The following is a 12,718-nucleotide window of genomic DNA, read 5'->3' as shown; positions in this document are numbered from 1 at the left end:
AGGGAGAGCTGCATTATAAGGACATGCCCTCAGTTGCTCCCAGGCCTTGGGGTGCACCTGCTGGCCCTCCACCCCAGCAGCAGGGCTGAGGATTATCCTAAGGAAGTTTTAAAGGTCACATGCCTCTGTAGCAGGTGGATCTGCAGGATGACATTTTCTCTGCAACTCACACTTGGTGGTGTTGCCATGTCATCTTCACAGTGCTTACCTGCAATTATGGGAACTGCGCTCTTCTTCATGACTCAGTATGCTTTATTCATCATCCATTTATGGCAAGGCAAAGCACAAGGGATGCAATCTTCCTCTGCATCCTCTATCCTAAGGGGTAGTCACTGGAGGTCTCCGATGCTCACAACTTATGCTGACATTCATGTCTTCCGCAGAAGAGCCACATGCTAAACATGCTGCATGCACATGCACTCACCTGAGTGTGGTCTGCACACAGAGTACAGCTGGTTGTGCAGATTTGTGTGCACCTCAGCCCCAAGAATAACCCTATATGCATGTCCATTGGAACATCTGTATGACCTACTCTCACTGCTGGGTGCTCCACTGTGAGAGTGGCTGGAACCACACAGTGAGACTAATGGAGGGGAGCACGCTCATAGCTCCTCTGCCCAAAGCACTGATGGGTCCAAGCAAGTCAGTGCTGCCATGAAGGGTAGGTAACATACCACCCCTCCCTGCAGCTGGCAGGGCTAAGAGGATCAGAGTCACTCGTGCTGAGACAGACATTTTGACACTGCAAACATTAAATTCTGTTATTTGGGCAGACAAAAGCATCCATTTTGGAGGAGTTTATGGTCTTCAGCCTTACCACTAAAACACCTGGATTAACACACCATGGAGGCATTCAAGAGTTGGATGCAGAAGGACATGCTGTAATTTTGTTGTAAGTCACACAACTCTTAGTATTGCATTTCTGTGAAAATGTCTTAAACATTTACTACAGAAAGCCTGCCTGTATATTCACCTGCCAAAGAAGAAAATGACTGCAAACAATGGCCAAAAAATACAGCAATGAATGGCTTTACCAGGATACACACCACTGTTCTGCCCTGCTTTGCAGAAAGGAGAACAAAACTTCAAATTCTCTACACCACTACTTAGAAGTAACTGAGATCCTGGGTTTTCAGTAGGATTCAAAGACAGAGAAATCTTCTAGAAACCAGCAGTGAGTGTCCTCAACTGCCCTTTCAAGGTCCTCAACTGCTCTTGAAAATCCCAGCCTGAGGTCTTGCTTCTGTTTCTATCAAAGTAATTAAATTAATGTAATTCAAGATAGGGCAGCAGAGGGAAGTGTAGAAGTGTGGCTCAGACAACCGAACAGGTTAGAAACTAGAAATTACAGCACCCAGTCCCGTGACTTTTTCTCTATAGATTTTGCCAAGTAACTTACATTTTTAGCTTTTTTCCATCACCTTTTTTTTAGACTCAGTGGTTTATTCACCTACTTAAAAAAAAAAAAAAGAAAAGATTTGTACACCAATAAACCCACTTTGAAATCATCATGTTGTTAATTTTCTTGGATAAAGACACTGATAACAGCCATCTCTGATTCTCATCACACTGCATCCTGGAATCTCCTGTCCACTCCCTGGCACCGCAACCTGAGATGGGGTTTGTTCTGTGCTTGGAGCCTGCAGAGACCAGCAAGAAGCATTTGGACAATGCTCTCAGACTTTGGGTCTGAATTTTTTGTGGTCTCGTGTGGAGCCTGGAATTGGGCTCAGTGATCCTTGTGGATCTCTTCCAACTCAGGATATTCCATGACATGCAGAGATTGCTGAAGGACGAAACTGGTGAAGATGCAAGCCTACGTTGTCCACCAGGATTTAACCCACAGGAGGTCTCATGGCTGACCCATCAGAATTGGCCCTTAGATCAACATCAATATTGCTCACTGCCAGCATTTTGAGGCTTGCTGCTCTACCCATGCTTTCCCCACCAATCTGCAGTACAGCTGTGATCTACTACTACTCTTCACCACTGTTCTCATCCTCTCCATCTATCCACTAATCCACCCATCCCACTTCCAGAAGCCTGGCAGCACGGTGGGCTGCCCTAGTCGTGGTTTCCGCTCCATAGTGCTGCTCCAGACCACCATGGTGTCCTCTAGCCTGGGGCATCAGGAGCTGTATCACAGCCAGCTGCTGGCACCTGAGAAAGGGGTGTTCCCAGTTCATGGGTCTGGCTATACAATTTCCTATCCCCATGTTTTAAGTAGTAGAACCTCGAACAAATGTAACAGCGCACAGTGCCATTGCCAAAACCCACTGTACATTACCTGCAACAGCTGCTTAGCACCACCTTTGCCCTCTAAAAATAGTCCTAGTCAGTGGCTTTTCAGCTCTGCTAAAGACGATGGGCCTTGAAAAGAAAGCTGACTGTTCTGCTGCTGTGATTTAGACCAAACGAACAAATTAAACAACTTGCATCAGAGATTTGCCTTCTTTTTCTGCCATTTACTCCAGGCAAGAAGGTCGTGCAAAACACCTTTCAATTCATTAAAGGAAATTTAAGTCATTAATGTCCAGCTGACACTGATGTACTGATTCTGTACTGCAGAAGCCAGCGATCCAAATTATCTAATCTTCATAGAAACAACACGATGCACTTATGGGTGTACAGCCATGGGTGTAGGAGTAGGTGTCACTAGATCATTCCTTCAGCCAAAGGTCAAAACTTAAAAGAAAGGTCATAAGTAGAACACAGGGTAGAACAGCAAAGGACTCTTCACTTCAAAATTCTTTGTGATCCTAGAGGTTGGAGCTTTTTTAAATAAGAAAATCATTAATGGCAAGTCAAGTAAGAGGTTCATCTAAGGTGGAGTGTCAGGAAGCCCCAAAAGTACAACAGAAGGTGAGAGTGCATGGGAGAGACAATCGCTGATCAGAGCTGGAGGACTGGAGACGATGATAGCACAAATGGTCATTTTCTATAAGGCCAACCCAGTGAAGGAATTTTGTTTTTGAACAAGATACCTGAATTAAGAATAACAGGGTTTTGACGTCATCACATTAACTCCACTTTATTTTTCTTATGGATGAGTGAGATTCAACTTCAATTTGAGGAATCTGGTTTTATTTTTATGATGATTATTGAGGTCTCCCGGAAGAGTTAGAGCAGTTGAAGAAAAGAATGATCAATTGTCTATTAAAAAAAAAAAATAATTATCCAGAGTGTGTGCTATCTAATTAGGCTTGACCCAACTGACATCTCACAGCAGCTATGCATGAAGACTCCTCAGCTCCAGAATTCTCACAGTCTGACTAAAATGAAAGATGATGTGATCCAGAGGCTGTGATTTTGAATAAAGAAAATAGTACCAAAATCACACACTGTGGGTTACTAGGGCACATTCAGGTACAGACAAAGAAGGGGAAGAGCAGAACAGTACCATGGGGAGAACATTCTCCCAAAAGAAATCATGACAGATGGGGCACAGATATTGCCTAGCGCTTACGTGCATGCTGGTTTATTGTATTTGGGCTTACTGTCTTCTTTCTGGCGCAAGGCAGGAGTGTTGAAGAGGTTACTAAAACATTGATTTAATGTTTCAAATACTGGAAGCCTAATCGCACTATTCCCTTGAGAATTTACAAAACTGTTGATTTGTGTTAGAAGAACTTTTCAAAGACCTTAGGAAAACCAAGAAAACTGGATCTTTAAGTCACAGCTGAACTTCATTTTCTGATGCAGGATCTGCACCTTCTCTATCACCCTTTGCGCTTGGAAGGGGTAAAAGAGAGGAAGAAAAATGTTGTCACGAAAGTGGATATTTTACCCATCAAATGAGGTCCATGCTTGTCTTTTGGGTTTGCAAACAGAAAGTCCCAAAGGGCCTGCTTAGCTGACAGCTGGCCATGGCAGGATTCCTGTAGAAACCCCAGCACCAGCACGATGTTCTTTGCATCTCACCTGGGCACCGTGAGGTCCCTGATGTGCTGGGGGTGGGGGAGGTGCTGTGAGATGCCAGCACAAGGTAATCCCATGTGCAAATTTGCACCCTAACCCCTAGAAAAGCAACTGAATTGATGCAAAGAATCAGGATCTCCTTTTCCTCAGGAAAAAAACAGTGAGTTTCCCATTTGTAAGGTCAAAATGCTCTGAGCTCCCCACCTCACAGCAATTTGACAGAAGATGCATGAAGAACAGCAGGAGGAAAATATGTCATCTCCTTACTATTTAAAGCTACCTGTCCTCTTTGCAACAATAAAATAGAAAGATCCCCAAATTATTTTGTTTGTTTCGTTTCTTTCCATCTTGGCCATTTTTAGGAGTGTAAGTACTTGAATAAAGATACTCTGTTGTGCATGTCTGATGGTACTGAAGTGCTCCGTGTGATGTGAAAGATCTGAGAGGAGAACTGAGGAGGCACAGACCAGCACTGTGCAGTGTTGAAGGTACCACTGCTGCCTTACAGAACCTGCCCAAAATTTTTGGCTAACGTAGGAGGGATTGGCAGTTTGGTGTTGAAAAACAGCAGTTTCTTCCAGGAAACAAACTATTCAAACAGGAGAAAAACAAAAACCAAAAACCAAACACAAACAAATAGAAAAACAATACCTGGAAGACATGAAAGCACCAGATAATTGTTTTCTGAAGGCCACCGCTTCCTCACAGAAGCACTTACTAACATGCAGTTGCTCACACGTGTGCACATGATGCACGCAGGGCACAGTCGCTGTTTCAGGTTTTTTTGGAGAAGAACAAGATTTAAATTCACTGACAAACTTTTGTAAACACAGTTTGGCCCAGCTCCTTCATCTGGCCCTTCAGTAAAACCAACCAGGTTCTTGAACTGAGTATTATAAATGCTAAATGCATCGGAATGACACGAGAAGCTTCAACGCCGCAGCTTTTACTCCATGCAGCAGTGGAATTCACTGCTTTGAAGCAAGAGAATGCTGATGCAGGTCTGAAAATAGATCCCATTCATGTTTAATAACAAACTGTAGGTGTGCACTGGGTCCCACAAAACACCAAAACTTAGCATGGATGTTCTCCTTCCATGAGGGTTCTGCCAAACTTCCTCCCTCCACTTCTCCACCTGATCAAATGGAGGCAGCAACCACCCAATGTCCCTGCGGTCATGACCTGCAGATGCTGGCTAACACAACACAGCCACCCCATGATCAGGCTGGCTCTGCCTTCATGCTGACCACCCCAGCCTTTGGGGACACCTCGCTGGTGATGAAGCCATCACTCTGAAGCCCAGGAGATGATAACATACCCAGGCACATTCCTCCAGCTTCCTTGCCAGATATCCTGACCTGGCTTTGGTTTGATAGGAGACATGAGATCTCCTCCTCTCTGTGCACGAGGGGCTAACAGGCATGATTGTCAGTGCAATTCTCCAAGTTATTTAATTTTTCCAGAATTTTTACCTTCTTTTTTTCTGTATATCTGAGAAAATGGCAAAAAATAGCAAAGGGTTCACTGAGCAATAATTTAGTAACACATACCTGAATTCTCTCATTGGGTATCTTGGTCATTTAAACTGAGGTGTTTTTTTTTTTTTTTTCATTAAAAAATTGTATTTATTGAATTGAAAATCTATTCATAGCTGCAAAAAGATAGCAGCAGAGAGAGAATGTCAGGGGAAAAGCTCCTTGGAGCTCTATTGTGTTAAACATTATGATTACAGGCAAATTAACACACTTTACGCATATTTGTTAACTGCAGCCTTTGCACAACTGACACTTTCAATGCTCAGAAAGAGCAGCTCTGAATGTTGAAAAGCAGCTTTATCATAAATTGTTAATTTGCATTTTTCTTTGTCGAGTCCTTTTAGCAATCTCTAATTTAGGACTTTGGCTTTATTAAAAAGAAAGCTGAGGGAAGATGACAAACATCTGAGAGCAGAAGAGCCATTTCTACTCCCTTCTCCAGCAATCAGACCCTTTTTACCTGGCTCCAGCAAGGGGGCCATGCGCTTGCATTCAGTTGTTCCTGGTTTTAAATGGTCAATGTCATCATCAGGATAAATCGCAGCCCAAGTGTTATACAACCAGGAACATTTATTCAAGCCCTGAGGGGGCTGAGGTCCTCCTGGCATGCTTGCTCCTGGACAGAATGGTGGGATACATTGGTTGCAGATGCAGGAAAGCCTGCACCTACCCTTGCCTCCCATGCGACCAGCTCTGCTTTGCTGAATTTCAGCAGCTCAGCCTCCCAGCCCTTCCCTCTCTCTCAGCTATTGTATTGCCATTCCCAAACAAAGATTTCAGGGCTTGGGCTGTGCAGCCTGCACTGGTGCTGCCAGGCTGTGTGAGTGCCTGCTGCCATACCCTTCCTGTCCCTCACCTGCAGGCTTTTTATTGCACAGAGACAGCAACGTTTAGCCAAATTTAGTTTGTACATTTAGCTGCCCTGGTAAGGAGAATACAGATTACCTGATTTTCTTGCAGAGTATGTTGCGTGTGCGAACAGATGTACAGAGTAATAATCCTCGTATTACAAAAAAAGCACCTGATCTGACTATACGAGAGCCTCAGTAATGCAGTGATTCACGCAGACAACAAACTCCCCTCTAAAATGTTTGATTAACTGGGGCACTGCTATTTTGTGTGAGTTCATGATTTGTGGGTATGATTACTATTTCTGCAACTAGGTAGTTAATCATCCTGTAGCATTCAGTGTGCCTGCATACTTTTCATCTGGAAAAGGCCATTGTGTTTTTTATTTCATTGAACACACACCATGAAGACCCAACAGACTGCTTGTTAGACTGGGCTATGGAAAAGAGACATGTGAGCCAGCTGGACACCAAGCCCTGTGACAAGCCATGACTACAGCTAATGAAGTGCTCTTGGTGCTCCACATTGCTGTAAATCATATGCAGAAATCTTCAGCCCACAGAATAATATTACCCAAACGCACATCGGACAAGCAGCCAGAGACAGATTTATGAAAATCTCTACATCAAATAGACAAATGAAGGCATAACAAGATCTTCTCCCTCAAGATAATGTTTTAAACATCTGATCATCCTATCTAGCCAACGGTATTAAAAAGGATTAATATGGAAACAGAGAAGCCTGAATTTTTCTGTCATCCTGGATAACAAATCAGTGGAGTGCTCAATGGTGAGCTATCCAAGCAGAGTTTTCCTACACATCAGTGTATCACAAATTAACTTTATTCCAATTTATCAAACTGTAGCTCTGTTGAATTTTGATTTGTGTGAAAGATTACTCTGATTTTACGAGTTGACAGAATAACTTTCCTTTCAGTTATGAAATAGCAGCTTCTAAGCACCTCCCCAGCCACTAACCATTTACACATGCGGGACTCTCTGAGATTAATCCAGCTTCTGTATATTTAGCAACCACCAATACACTTATTTTTCATATCTGATAAGCTTTTGAGCTTATGAAAATACTCAGCCCCCAGCATCCTGGGGCGAGGAGCTTCTCAGTGTGACTAGCATGGGTAAGAATCTGCCTGCTTTCATTCTGAATATGCCTTTGACAAGATTCCATTGAGGCTTCCTGCTCATATTGGGATAGCAGTTGCAGTCAAACCCTTCCATGCCATTCAGGGTTTCATAGAACCACCAAATCTTATAGAATCATAGAATTGCTCAGGTTGGAAAAGACCTTAAACACGATCGAGTCCGACCATGACCTAAGCGTACTACCCTAACTAAATCATGTTCCTGAGCACCGCATCCAAATGGTTTTTAAACACCTTCAGGGATGGTGACTCTACCGCCTCCCTGGGGAGCCTATTACAGTGCTTAACAACCCTTTCTGTAAAGAACCACTAATTTAAAAAACTTTCAAGGTCATCAAGTCCAACTATCAACATGACCTATCAGGTACCATCATTAACCAGGTCCTTAGGTCTCTCTCACCCTCATAACAGCTTCTTTTCCAGCCTGAAGAGTCCTGAATTAGACTTAACTGAAGTGGTAGCTAACCAGAGCGTCACTCATCCTTGTTGCTCTTCTCTGAGACTTTTCCAGAGCTGTCACATCCTCCTCAAGAAGGGGTAAGGAAACTGCACTCTGTACACAAGATGCTTAGGTGAACACTGCCAAACAACGTGCTTTGTTTTTCTGCTTCTTTCCTTATGATTCCTGCTGTGATTCACATTTTCAGCCTAACTATATGAGCTTTTTTGCTCCATTACTTGCAGTTGATTTCAGTGCTGATGTAACAGTTATTACAGGACTGAAAGGCAGGAAGATGACAAATACGTTTCTCAACAACCTAGGGAATAAGCTACAGCTGTTTGCTGTCCTCACTGCTAATTTTGTTGAAGAAAATATTTATTTTCAGTTAAAAAAACAAAATCAGACACTTATTACACTTATTTTTAAAACAGGCCAATAGCAATAAATTGTTAAAATGCATCAGCCAGTATGGGAGTTTGTGTGACTTTGTATGATTACAAGACTTGAGTACACAGAAGTACATCCACTATACTATATTCTGGTTTCTCATGCTTCTTTTTTTAGCCACTGTAATTGGAGGAAGAGAGAGGTGAATTGTATGAGCTAGCAGATACAAGAGGTATCAGAAAAGGAGTTTGCTCAGATTTGGGGTCATATCAGAAGTGTTTCAGTGAGTGGGGGTGACTTTGTGTTACTGCAAGGGTGATTTATTCAATTATTTGTATATACCAACACCACGTACTGAGCTGCTGTGGGCCCAGGACTCCAACTCAGCCCCTGTGTAGCCATCAATCCATGCCCCAGTCTCATCCCTATCTGCATGCCCCTGCTCAGCCATCTTAGGCTGTGCCTGGCTCCATTCCTACATAGTGACAAATGCTGACGGTCTAGACAGAAAAAAAGCTGCTTAAAATATAACACTTCACCTTCTCTATGGGTTTTGTGTTGCAGCAGCATACGAGAAGAGAAATGTCTACTCCTCTCAGCTAACTGCAGGCCAGATTTGCACCCAGATTGGCAGAAGCTGGGTGCTCAGGATAAGAATTGCATTTGCTTACTGTCAGGAATGCAATACACTGTATGCCTGGATTTGAACGTTAGCCAAGAGATAGGTTTCTTGTGTTCTCTTACATTGCCAGGAGAGCACAGAGGACTCAGACAACTGGCTCATGTGCTCCCTTAGGGATCCATTCTGTGTGTTTTGCTCACTTTGTGCTAGATGCATCTAAAACACACACCAACTTGTGTGTCCCACTGCTTCCTTGCAAAGTGAACAAGTGTCATGATAAGGTATCTAGGAGATTCAGAAATGTGACAGTTTGGATACTGAATGGGAATGAATTGAATTGAACGGGAAATGAATTTGAATTGAATGGGAAGCAGTTTGGTAATGCAATAGTTAATAATACTGAAAAGATAGTAAGGAATATCCTTCCTTGATATCGCAGACCCCGTGGGAACAAGAAAACAATATATTTGCATAGATTACACATATACAGCTGTGTCTCCCAGCTAGACCAGCCATCTGGAGCATTTATTGCTGCATCTTAACAAGAAGCAAACCCAGCCCCAGCCCATGCAGTGCCTACTGATGCAACTGCCCAGGTCTGAGGTTTTCCCACCTTTGCACCTTTCAAAACAATTTTCTTGGCAGCACTGCCCCTTTTGGGAGCCACCTTGGGCCCTCCATCCCTTTCCTGAGTTCTTTTAATCTGTTTTTCTCAGAGCTGTGATGCACGGAATGAGCACCTTTCTTTCTTTCATAGAGATACCTTATACAAATTTACTGAGGTTTTGGGGATACGTTCAAGTAGTCAATTACACATGCCTAGGTAAATAACACTGAATGAGACTAGAAAAAACCTGTCTCAAATGAAGTGTTTAAGGACTGCATAACCTTAAGACCCAGGATAGGTAAAGGCATGTTTTTCTTCTCCCTCAATTGCCTAATTCAGGGTATTTCAGGGTTGAAAGCATTTCAGTATGCTTCTATTGTGTTCACACACTTAAAATGCATTTGAAACATTTCTTCTAATGAGATTGTGGTAAAAAATGCGAAGTGCGGCTTGCTGGGTTTTATTGTAAAGTAATACAATCTCCAGATGTGCAGAGACCAATGCAGTATTTTATTTTTTGATTACCCCAAGGAATGTGGTATTAAATTTGCCAGCTCAATGAGAACTCAAATATTTTTTAGATGCATCAGTGGCATACATGGGGAGGGAGAAGATTAAGCACTGGTGAAGAGGAAGTAGTTCATACTTCTGACAAAATAACAACTATGCTCTGGTCTTCAGATGGATTGGTCTTTCAATCTTCTCACTGGCTAAAAACATTTAAATTGGGAATCATTTGTTAGTGGCTGATTTCTATTGATAATTCAGTTGCTCACTGTGTACACAGTGCAAGGGCCTTAGTTTGGAAGTGTTGGAAGAGTTGACTGACAGTGGTCCAAATTAAAGCTTACATTCACTGCCTACTACTGTTAAATAATTGCCACTTTGTTGATCTTGAAACATGTACAATCATTAAAAAAAACAAAATGGGTGAGGTCCCCAGCTAAGAACCTGGGCATAGAGACTCCTGGAGAGATAGATTTGTGGCAGCTGGGATCGGGGCAGCATGGACCAGCAGGATTTATTCTCTTTTTGTACTTGTACAGTACAAGTATTTGAGGACTTCTGGTCTTAAAAAAGCTAGGAGAAGTACTAAAAAATACCCATTCAAATAATAAACTCTCTATAATTATTTTATTTAAAAAAAATCCCTTTCCATAGCCTTCAGTCAATAGAGAGTTTACTTTGGGATCCATGTCAAATTTATTTACTAATTTTATTAGTGTAGATTTTGTGTATGTTAATTCACTTAATCATCTTCAGGAGGCACTATAAAAAAAAGAACTCAAAAAAATAAGTGTACAAATAAGAACTACAATGTACTGTTTCCTAACACAATTAGAGGAATGTACAGGAATGTATGTTAAAATAACGTCTATTCTACGCATATGTATAGCTTAGCCTGCTGCTTGGCAAACAAGCAAACATGATGTGCTGTTGTATTTACTTGCTAAGCCAGGTCCTAATGGCTCCCTGTAAAAATTAACCTATCTTTAGAAAACAGAAACCATGACAAAAAAAAAAAAATAAATAAAAGTAAATCATGTCTAAGATTCATTCTTCCTATCAGTGTTTTGCACTTGAAGGTTTAAACTCATTTAAGACCAGTTATTTAAGTTACTTTGATTCCAATCAATACATTTAGTTGCAATTAATTTTTCCTCAGAATTCTAGCTGCAGGGAGAAAAATAAATGAAAATGCCAGAAGCTGCAGCTGGGGCACCAAGGAACAAAAAAAGCCTGGCCAAAAACGTGGAATTCATATTTATCTCTTACAATATGCCCACAAATTGCTTATTTCCATAAAACCTATTTAAAATTGATCTTCCAAGAGAATAGTTGCATTTTAATTGCACTTGCTTATCATGTTGAAAAACATCTATGTGTAAAATAAAACATCCTTTTACTTTTCTCCCAGATTCAGAGGCTTAAGTACACCACTACTTTCTGGAATCAAAACGCTTTGGTAAAATACCTGTTTTGCGTCAGTGTTACAAATACCCTTCTTAAACGTAACAGCATCTCAACTGACTGCATTCTCAGATATCTGGCTGCAAGATCGAGTCCAGAGGGTGGTGGCCAATAGCCTAATGTCTGGATGGAGACCAGTGACAAGTGGGTCAGGGCTGGAATCAATACCCTGTAATATCTTCATCAGTGACATCGACAGTGGAGTTGAGTGCACCTTCAGCTAGTTTGTGGATGACACAAAGCTCTGCGGTGTGGTTCACACCAGAGGGATGGGATGCCATACAGAGGGACTTAGACAGGCTTGAGCAGTTGGCCCAGGTGAACCTCATAAGGTTCAAACAAATCCAAGTGCAATCTCTGGCATCTGGGTCAAGGCAACATTCCCTACCAATACAAGCAGGGGGATGAAAGGACTGAGAGCAGCCCTGCCAAAAAAGACATGGGAGTACTGGTGGACGGGAAGCTGGACATGAGCCAGCAGTGTGCCCTCACAGCCCAGAAGGCCAACCGTATCCTGGGCTGCATCAAAAGAAGCACGGCCAGCAGGGCGAATGAGGTGTTCTGCCCCCCTGCTCCATGCTGGTGAGGCCTCACCTGGAGTGCTGGAATGTGGAGGCCTCAGTGCAGCAGAGACTTGGACTTGTGCGTATCCGCTGAATAGAACACCTCTCCTACAAGGACTGGCTGAGACATCTGGAGAAGAGAAGGTTGCACCGTGACCAGATAGCAGCCTTTCAGTATCTAAAGGGGAGCTGCAAGTAAGAAGGGGACTTCAGCAGGGCCTGTGGTGACAAGGAGAAATTGTTTCAAGCTTAATGAGCATAGAATTAGGTAAGATGTAACAAAAAGGTCTTCTATGGTGAGAGTGGTGAAGTGTTGGAACAGGTTGCCCAGAGATGTGGTGGACGCCTCACCTCCTTCCTGGAGACTTTCAAGGCCAGGCTAGTTCAAACTCTGTGCATCCTGATCTAGCTGTGGATGCCCCCGTTCACTGCAGGGGAGTTGGACCAGTTGACACTTGGAAGTCCCTTCCAACACTAAGGATTCTATGATTCTGTATCATCAGGTTGCTGCACAAACCAGGACAGAAACAATCCACTTTTGGGAGTTCCTTCTTTCCATTTCCCTCCTTGGTACAAGACACAGCTGCATGGGCTCATCCAGCATACAGAGGGGCCCTAGGGCTTAGTGGCAGAGGCACACTGGACCTGGAAAGCCCTGCCACATG

This window comes from Tympanuchus pallidicinctus, unplaced genomic scaffold (genome assembly GCF_026119805.1).
Source record: "Tympanuchus pallidicinctus isolate F22 unplaced genomic scaffold, pur_lepc_1.0 scaffold9, whole genome shotgun sequence".
In the NCBI taxonomy this organism is placed as follows: Eukaryota; Metazoa; Chordata; class Aves; order Galliformes; family Phasianidae; genus Tympanuchus; species Tympanuchus pallidicinctus.
Note: the sequence above shows the minus strand (reverse complement) of the source record.